This window comes from Ornithorhynchus anatinus, chromosome 18 (genome assembly GCF_004115215.2).
Source record: "Ornithorhynchus anatinus isolate Pmale09 chromosome 18, mOrnAna1.pri.v4, whole genome shotgun sequence".
Taxonomy (NCBI): Eukaryota; Metazoa; Chordata; class Mammalia; order Monotremata; family Ornithorhynchidae; genus Ornithorhynchus; species Ornithorhynchus anatinus.
The window spans coordinates 23976124-23986026 of NC_041745.1; the positions used below are offsets into that span (position 1 = coordinate 23976124).

The 9903-nt window shown below is 49.2% G+C and overlaps 1 protein-coding gene across 1 annotated transcript in view; it reads right to left on the reverse strand.

Moving 5' to 3' along the window:
* Positions 1–1593, reverse strand: part of SMOX (spermine oxidase) — a 95030-nt gene extending 93437 nt beyond the window's left edge. The window contains exon 1 of the mRNA XM_029046471.2: positions 1400–1593. The gene's annotated coding sequence lies outside the window, so the exon portion shown is untranslated. The remainder of the gene's footprint in view (positions 1–1399) is intronic.
* Between the last annotated feature and the right edge of the window lie 8310 nt (positions 1594–9903).

Consider the following 9903-nt stretch of genomic DNA (forward strand, 5'->3'; position numbering starts at 1 on the left):
CCAACAGTATCGCAAGAGGAGATCTCCTGCCTTCTCTTAAAATCCACCACCTCTGTCTGTGACTTTGACTTCATCTCTACTCACCTTGTCAAAGCACTTGCCCCCTTCCTTCTTCCCTCCCTTCTCCACCTTCAAATGTTCACTGTCCAAATCTTTTCTCCACTACTTTCAAACATGCTCATGCCTCCCATATCCTAAAAAAACCTCTCCCTTGCTCCTCCAGTTATCGCCCCATCTCCCGTGTACCATTCTTCTCCAAACTCTTAGAGAGAGTTGTCTACCCCCCGACGCCACATCCTCTCCTCCAATTTTCTGCTTGACCCCCTCCAATCTGGCTTCCTTCACTCCACAGAAACCACCCTCTCAAAGGTCACCAACGATCTCCTTCTTGCTAAATCCAACAGCCTCTACTCCATTCTAATCCTCCTCGACTTCTCAGAAGCCTTCGACACTGTCGACCTTCCCCTCCTCCTGCAAACATTATCCAACTCAGCTTCACTGACACTGTCCTTTCCTTGTTCTCTTCCTATGTCTCTGGCTGCTCATTTTCAGTCTCTTTCATGGGCTCCTCCTTAGCCTCCCACCCCCTAACTCTGGGCATCCCTCAAGGTTTAGTTCTGGGTCCCCCTTCTCTTCTCCATCTTTCACTCACTCTCTTGGAGAACTCATTGGCTCCCATGGCTTCAATTACCATCTCTATGAGGGGGATTCCCAAATCTACAACTCCAGTCCTAATCTCTTTTCTTCTCTGTAGCCTCGTATTTCATCCTGACTTCAGGTTATCTCTACTTGGTTGTCCAGCTGACCACCTCAAATTTAAAATGTCCAAAACATAACTCCTCATATTTCCACCCAAACCCTGTCCTCCCCACAACTTTTCTGTCACCGTAGACTGCATCACCATCGTCTGTTTCTCACAAGCCTTCTCATCTCTCTTATTCAATTCAAATATTCAATGTCGCCAAACCCTGTCAGTTCAACCTTCACAATCCCACTAACATCCACCCTTTCCTCTCCATCCAAACTGCTTCTATGTTCATCCAAGCACTTATCCTATCCCATCTTGATTACCGCGTAAGCCTTCTTGCTGACCTTCCTGCCTCCTGTCTCTTTCCCATGCCAATCCACACTTCACTATGCTGCCCGGATCATTCTTCTACAGAAAGTTCAGTCTAGCCTTCATTAGTTGCCCATCCACCTCCACATCAAATAGAGACTCCTACCATAAGCTTTAAAGCACTCAGTCACCTTTATCCCATTGCCAAATTTCCTTAAGTTCCAATGCCTCCTTTCCTTTAGACCAACTGTGTGATTTTCTTTATAACTACTGCCTGATTTCATTTATCCTGCAGCCTAATTTATTTGAGGTCCACTGTCTGATTTCCTTTAGTCCCACTACCTGATTTCCTTGGGACCCCGGGCCAGTTCTCAAGGCAGTATTTTGGATTCACCAGTTCCGCTCTCCATCCTCCAGACAGGCTTCTGGCCCTGGCATAGCGGCCGTCTGCGATCTCCTCGGCTGTCTCCCCTCTTCTTCTTCGGCTGCCTCAACCTCATCCCCAGTCGGGAGCCAGGAATGGTCAGAGAATAGTGGGGGGTTGGTGGGGGCAGAGAGGGAGGAATTGAAGGGATGGCATTCCAGGGAGAGGAAGGAAATGGTTTCCATGGCAACGGGCACCATAACAGCTGCTGGACCAAGTTCCTTCTATTTCATTAGAGCGCCTGTGGTGATTCTGGGGTCAGGCTGCAAGGGGGAGTATTGGAGAGGGGGTTCAGGGATGAAACCAGCTTTCCTCCCACCCAGGTTCCCCATTTATATTCCAAGGGGAAGATCTGGAGGAAGAGAGGCACCCCCCATCAACACCCCAACTGACTCTGTATGTCACTCTTTATTGTTGTAGTGTACTTTCCCAAGCGCTTAGTACAGTGCTCTGCACACAGTAAGTGCTTAATAATAGGATTGAATGAATGGATGAATGAGTATAATTCATTCATCCATTTATTCATTCAATCGAATTTATTGAACCCAGCAGAGTTTGTGACGTAGGCAGGGTCAATGCCAGCCCTTTTCTCTGGACATTTCATCACTCTTTTTTTTAAATTGTATTTGTTAAAAGCTAATTAGTCCATCAGTCAATCATATTTATTGAGCACTTATTATGTACAGAGCACTGTACTAAGTGCTTGGGAGAGTACAATATAGCAATAAACAGACACATTCCCTGCCCACAGAGAGCTTACAGTCTACACAGTAAAAGCTCAATAAATATGATTGGCTCACTGACTGACTCCAAGTGGAAGACACCAGAGTGGCAGTGCTGGGAGAAGAGGAAGGATTGAACTTTAGTCTTGGGATGAACTAAGTAGCAGAAGGGGGATCTACCATCCCTGGGGCCTCACAGTGCAGAACCAGAGGGAAGGGACTATGCCTGCAGTAGGTGAGATTTAGGTAAGCTCCATGGAAGAACATCCTGGCAGGAAAGGGGTTAGGACTTGATGAGACACTTCCCAGGGAGGCTGAAAGTCTCCTATGGGGGCCTTAAGAAGAGAGCAGGCAGTTGGCTTTCCATTTGGGGTGGTAGAAGGGTCTCATAGGAAAGATAAGTTGGTGGAACTTAAGCGAGAGAAGAGGAGGCGAAAGAGAAAACGGAATCAGGCAGCTTAGCAAACACTACGGAGCGTCAAGGGTGTGGGACAGTCCATGCTGGGTCACTGGAGGAGGATCTGGGATGGGGAAGGAAGAGTCAGGAGTATTGGATGGTGGTCCATGCTGGGTCACTGGAGGGACAGTTAGGGATAGAGAGTGGAAAGTCAGGTGTGTTGGACAGTCCTTGCTGGGTGTCTCAGGGTGACCTTGGGGTACCGACCATCTCAAGGTCAAATGCTATCTCGCGACCTCCTGAGCCAGCAGGCGGAACTCGGAAGTGAGGGTGGGACACCGTCCCCACAACCCAAACTGCCAGATCGACAGCCCAAGCTGGGAATACAGAAGGGGTCCCTTGCCCCCGTGCCAATCAAATTAGGAATGGAGGAGGGGGAGGGCAGAGATTGGATAAACCGAGGCCGGAAGCTGGAATGGCCTAAGGGCACAGGTGATAAATACCTGCCGCCTCTAACCTCCTGTGCAGAGGAACTGGACTCGCAGCAGCCGGCTGCAGGTCGCCTCTGTCCGGAGCGTGAGAAGGCCGTTCTGCCTGCACCGAGTGAGGAGCCGTGGGATGGGTGAGTGTCCCGTCCTGCTGAGCGCTCGTGGGGTTGGAAGCCAGATGCTTCACCATTGGGTATGTAACGTTTAAATGGATTTGACGTCTAAGTGGGTGCCTCCCCAGTGGGGCGTGAATATGGTGGGAGCTAGCCGCCTCACCGAGTGCGAGTAACCATAAGTGGGTAACGCATAACTGGGTTTAACGCATAAGTGTATGTAACTCATTAGTGTTTAACGCATAAGTGTATTTAACGCAAAGGTGGATTCCTCCTGGGTGGGGCGAGCACATGGTGGGAGTCAGCCGCCTCACCATGTTGTGAGTAAATCATAAGTGGGCTCGGGTGTCCGGCCACACGCAAGTAACATACCTCCCATTAGGGGAGCTTTAACACCATATTTCTCCCGAAAGGGAAGGCCGATTGTTGCGTCTAAATAATTAATTCAATTCGCCCCACGGAATAAATTCTATACAAAACTCAGGTTTTCCATCCCCGGCCTCTTTCTCGCCGCGCCGATTCCGAAAGAACCTGTCCCCGGCGACGGGTGACACTGGGTCACTGGAGGGAGAGTTAGAGATGAAGAGAGGAGACTCAGGGTGTTAGATGGTCCATGATAGGTCTCATGGAGGGAGAGTCGGGGATGGAGCGGAGAGTCATCCGTGTTGAACCATCTGTGTTGGGTCAATGGATGGAGAGTTAGGGATGGAGAGGAGAGAGTCAGAGCTGTTGGATGATCCATCCTTTGTTCCATGTTGGGTCCCTGAAGGGAGAGTCAGGGGTGGAGATGAGAGAGTCAGGGCTGTTGGATGATCCATCCCTAACTATGAGATTGGGTGTCCAGGCAGGCAAGCAGCTCACAGTTCCTCTCGCAGTCCTCAGGCAAGCTTCCTGTTGACACTGTCAGAGACAGAAGCCTGAGCTGGGTTGGCCGGGTGTGGGGAGGCGGAGGGGTGGGGAGGGTACGGTTGGCACCAAGTCTGAAGTAAGTGGCCCCGCTGGGGCAGGAGCTGGCTTGGGGCTACCATGAGCGGAAGGGCAGAGGGCGGGTGCCCTATGCTCGAGATTTCACTCCAGTCCTGAGGGCACGATTGTGGAGAGGGCACGGGAAGTTCCCATCTCCAGGTTCAGAAGCCACCGCGAGGCCCGGATCATCTGTGGCCTCCAGAGCTCGGCTGGGGGACGAGGAAGGAGGTGCGACACCCCCCCTCCACCAACCCCTGGTCTTCCTGTCTGCAGGGGGGATGTGTGGGGCAGGGCGAAAAGGAAGTGAGCAAGCAGCCGGGCCGGGCACCGTGTCAGTGCTGGTGGCCCCCGGCATTGTGACCGTGCTGGCGGCTAGCTCTGGCTCTGCTCAGGCTGCGGCCCCGGCCGGGACAAGGGAAGCTTTGTGTGGCTCCGGCTGAGCCCAGGAGCTGGCAGGCCGCGGCCGGGCCTGGCGGGGGGAGGGGGTCTGGCCGGGACGTGGGAGCTGGTGCGGACACAGAGACCCTGCTTGTTCCTTGGGAGGGCGGAGAAGGAAGCGGGTGGGAGGGTAGCTGCTGGCGGGGGAGGGGGTCGGGTGCAGAAGAGAGGGGACGGGCCGGGGGCAGGGGATGGGCAAGGGGTAAGGGCTGGAGCTGGGATCGGGACAAGGCCAGGTTCAGGGGGCTGGGCCAGAGCCAAGCTAGTCATTCAGTCAGTCAGACAATCGTATTTATTGAGCACTTACTCTGTGCGGAGCACTATACTAAGGGCTTGGGAGAGCACAAAATAGCAATATAGCAGACACATTCCCTGCCCACAACGAGCTTACAGTCTAGAGGGGGAGACCGATGGTAATATAAATAATTAAAAATGACAGATATCTACATAAGCGGTGTGGGGCTGGGAGGGAGGGCGAATAAAGGGAACACGTCAAGCGACACGGAAGGGAGTCGGAGAAGAGGAAAGGGGGGCTTAGTCAGCGAAGGCCTCTTGGAAGAGACGGGCCTTCAGTGAGGCTTCGAAGGAGGGGAGAGTAACTGCCTGCCAGGTATAAAGAGGGCGGGTGCCCCAGGCCAGAGGCAGGACGTCGGCCAGAGTTTGGCTGTGAGATAGACAAGACGGAGGCACAGCGAGAAGGTTGGCATTAGAGGAACAAAGTGTGCGGGCTGGGTTGTAGGAGAGTAGCGAGGTGGGGTTGGAGGGGGCAAGGGGATGGACTGCTTTAAAGCCAATGGTGAGGAGTCTCTGTTTGAAGCGGAGGTGGACTGGCATCCAACGGGGGTTCTTGAGGCTGACCGTCACGGTCCGACGATCCACCCGGCCATCCGGCTGCCTGTCCACGAGATCTGTCTGGCCTTCGGGCCTCAGTAGGACTAGTGCGGGACAAGGGGGCTTGGGGGCCATTCATTCTGGAAGGCTTCCTGGAAGAAGCAGGCCTTACCTTTCTCTCCCTGGCTACAGGAGAAGGCGCAAAGCTTGGGAAGCAGAGAAAGGATGAGGAAGTGGGGGGGCAGGCGGGACTCCAGATGGTCCTTCGGGGGAGCAGCAGCCACCTCTGAGGGGAGCCCCAAAGGCCCCGGGTGGCCTGGCACGGTGCGGGTGTGTGGGTGCGGGGGTGGCATGGGTGCAGCACCACAGGAGGCAGCAGGGGTGCAGGGGCATGCCAGCTGCCCCTCCCACCTCATCTCGCTGCTCTCCTATTACAACCTCGCCCGCACACTCCGCTCCTCTAATGCCAACCGACTTGGCTATCTCACCACTGACCTCTCACCCACATCTTGCCTCTGGCCTGAAACGCCCTCCCTCCTCATCTCCCCCAGACACTTACTCTCCCCACCTTCAAAAACCTTACCGAAGGCCCACCTCCTCCAAGAAGCCCTCCCCGACTAGGCCCTCATTTCCTCTTTTCCCACTCCCTTTTGCATTGCCCTGATTCGCTCCCTTTATTCACTCCTCCCTCCGCCCCACAACACTTTTGGAGATATCTGTAATGTATTTCTTTATATTCATGTCTTTCTCCCCTCTAGACTGAAAGCTCACCGTGGGCAGGGAATGTGTCTATCAACTCTTTTATATGGCTCTCTCCCAAGTGCTCAGTACACTCCTCTGCTCAATAAATACACCTGATTGATCGATAGCCATAATAAAAGTGGTAGCAGCCGTCAGAGTAATAGTAGCAGTAATAATAATAATAATAATAATGTTGGTAGTTGTTAAGCGCTTACTATGTGCAGAGCACTGTTCTAAGCGCTGGGGGAGATAGAGGGTAATCAGGTCGTCCCACGTGAGGCTCACAGTCTTAATCCCCATTTTACAGATGAGGGAACTGAGGCACAGGGAAGTTAAGTGCCTTGCCCACAGTCACACAGCTGACAGGTGGCGGAGCCAGGATTCGAACCCATGACCTCCGACTCCCAAGCCCGGGCTCTTTCCACTGAGCCACGCTGCTTCTCTAGGGAAGTAATAATAATAATAATGCTGGTATTTGTTAAGCGCCTACTGTGTGCCGAGCACTGTTCTAAGCGCTGGTGTAGATACAGGGTAATCAGGTCATCCCATGTGAGGCTCACAGTCTTCATCCCCCTTTTCCAGATGAGGGAACTGAGGCTCAGAGAAGTTAAGTGACTTGCCCAAAGTCACACAGCTGACTGGTGGCGGAGCCAGGATTAGAACCCATGACCTCTGACTCCTAAGCCCGGGCTCTTTCCACTGAGCCACGCTGCTTCTCTTGTAGAAGGAGAGAAGCAGCATGGCCTAATGGAAAGAGCATGGGCCTGCCAGTCAGAGGTCCTGAATTCTAATCCTAGCTCTGCCACGTCTGCTTTGTGACCTCGGGTAAATCACTGCACTTCTCTGTGCCTCAGTTACCTCATCTGTAAAATGGGGGTCAAGATTATGAGCCCCAAGAGGGACATGCACTGTGTCCAACCTGATTATCTTATATCTACCCCAGGACTTGGAACAGTGCTTGGCACATAGTAAGCAAACACCATAATCATTATTAATAATATTACCAATACTACTAATAATGTTGGTATTTGTTAAGCGCTTAACTATGTGCCGAGCACTGTTCTAAGCGCTGGTGTAGATACAGGATAATCAGGGTGTCCCACATGAGGCTCACAGTCTGAATCTCCATTTTACAGATGAGGGAACTGAGGCACCGAGAAGTGAAGTGACTTGCTCGAAGTCACGCAGCTGACAGGGAGTGGAGCCGGGATTAGAACCCATGACCCCTGACTCCTAAACCCGGGCTCTTCCACTGAGCCACGCTGCTTCTCTAGCAGTAGTAATAGAAGCATTATTAATAATTCTAATTAGTCCAGTAGCCCAATTACTATTATTATTAGTAGCAGTAATAGCAGTGGTCTCTAGACTGTAAGCTCAGCAAGGGCAAGGAAACTGTCTGCTAATTCTGTTGATTTCTACCCTTCCAAGTGCTTAGTACAGTGCTTAACACACACCACCGATCGACTGATAGAAAAGCAACGTGGCTCAGTGCAAAGAGCCCGGGCTCGGGAGTCAGAAGGTCATGGGTTCTAATCCCGGCTCTGCCGCTTGCCGGCTGACTTTGGACAAGTCGCTTCTCTTCTCGGTGCCTCAGTCACCTCATCTGGAAAATGGGGATGAGCCCCACGTGGGACAACCTCATCCCCTTGTATCCCCTCAGCGCTTAGAACAGTGCTTTGCACATAGTAAGGGCTTAATAAATACCACCATTATTATTATTATTATTGATAACATCAGTAGAAGTAGTAGTAATAATAATAGTAGCGGTAGTCGTAGCAATAGCAATAGCAATAGAAGTGGTTATAATAATAGTAATAGTAATAATAGCAGTAGCAGCAATAGTAACAATACAGCATTAGGAGTAATAGTAGTAGCCATAGTAATAATAATAATAATGATTGTGGTATTTGTTAAGCGCCTACTATGTGCCAAGCACTCTACTCAGCATTGGGGTGGATGGAAGCATAACGGGCTGGATACAGTCCCTGTCCCTCTTGAGGCTTAAGTCTTAATCCCCATTGTACAGATGGGGTAACTGAGGCCCAGAGAAGTGAAGTGACTTGCCCAAGGCCACACCGCAGACAAGAGGCGGAGCCGGGATTAGAACCCACGGTCTCTGACTCCCCGGCCCCTCCTCCATCCACTAGGCCACGCTGCGACCCGACTGATGGGGGTAGCGGGAGCAGTTAATAGTAGGAGTAGGTAGCAGAAACAGTAATGGCAGCTAGCAGTAGTACAGGCGTAGTGCCAATAGGAGTAATAATAGGGGCAATAATAGTAATAATAGTAGTAATAGTAATAATAATAGTAGGAATGGAAAGGGCAATAGTAGTAAGAGTAGTCGTAGTATAGTAGTAGAAGCAATTGTAGTAAATAGTAGTAATAATAGTAATAATAATAGTAGCAATAACAGTAGTAATAGCAGTAGGAATAATAATAGTAGGAATAGAAATGGTAATAGTAGGAAGAATAGTCATAATATAGTAGGAGAAGCAATTGTAGTAATAATAGCAATAATAATAGTAATAATAGCAGTGGCAATAATTATAGTAGGAATGGAAATAGTAATTCCTATTACTATTAATAGTAATTGTAGTAATAATTGTAATAGTAGTAGTAATAAGAGTAAAAGTAGTGGTAATAGTCGTGATAATAATAGTAGGAATGGAAATGGTAATAGTAGGAAGAGTAGTCACAGAATAGTAGGAGAAGCAATTGTAGTAATATTAGTAGTAATGATAGTAGTAATAATAGTGGTAATAGTAGTGGTAATAGTAGTAGTGACAATAATGGTAGGAAATGGTAATAGCTGGAAGAGTAGTTGTAGTATAGTAGCAGAAGTAATTGTAGTAATAATAGTAATAATATCAGCAGCGTGGCTCAGTGGCAAGAGCCCGGGCTCAGGAGTCGGAGGTCGTGGGTTCTAATCCCCGCTTCGCCACCTATCAGCTGTGTGACTTTGGCCCCGTCACTTCACTTCTCTGTGCCTCAGTTCCCTCATCTGTAAAACGGGGATGAAGCCTGTGAGGACCTCACCTGGGTCAACCTGATTACCTTGTATCTATCTACCCCCCAGTGCTCAGAACAGTGAATGGCACAAAGTAAGCACTTAGGAAATATTATTATTATTATATCATTATTATTATCTCCCCTAGTGCTTAGAACAGTGCCGGGTGCATAGTAAGTGCTTAAGAAATACTATCGGTATTATTATTATTATTATTATATCGTTATTATTATCTACCCCAGTGCTTAGAACAATGTCAGGCACATAGTAAGTGCTTAAGAAATACTATCATTATGATTATTATCTACCCCAGTGCTTAGAACAGTGCCAGGCACATAGTAAGTGCTTAAGAATTACTATCATTATTATTATTATTATATCATTATTATTATCTACGCCAGCGCTTAGAACAGTTCCAGGCACATAATAAGCGCTTAAGAAATACTATCATTTATTATTATCATTATTATATGATTATTATCTACCCCAGCGTTTAGAACAGTGCCAGGCACATAGTAGGTGTTTAAGAAATACTATCATTATCATTATTATTATTACTATGAACCCCAGCACTTAGAACAGTGCCAGGCATATAGAAAACCCTTAACAAATACCATCATCATCATCAATATTATTATTATTATCATCATTATTATCTACCCCAGCACTTAGAACAGTGCCAGGCACATCGTAAGCGCTTAAGAAATACTATCATTTAT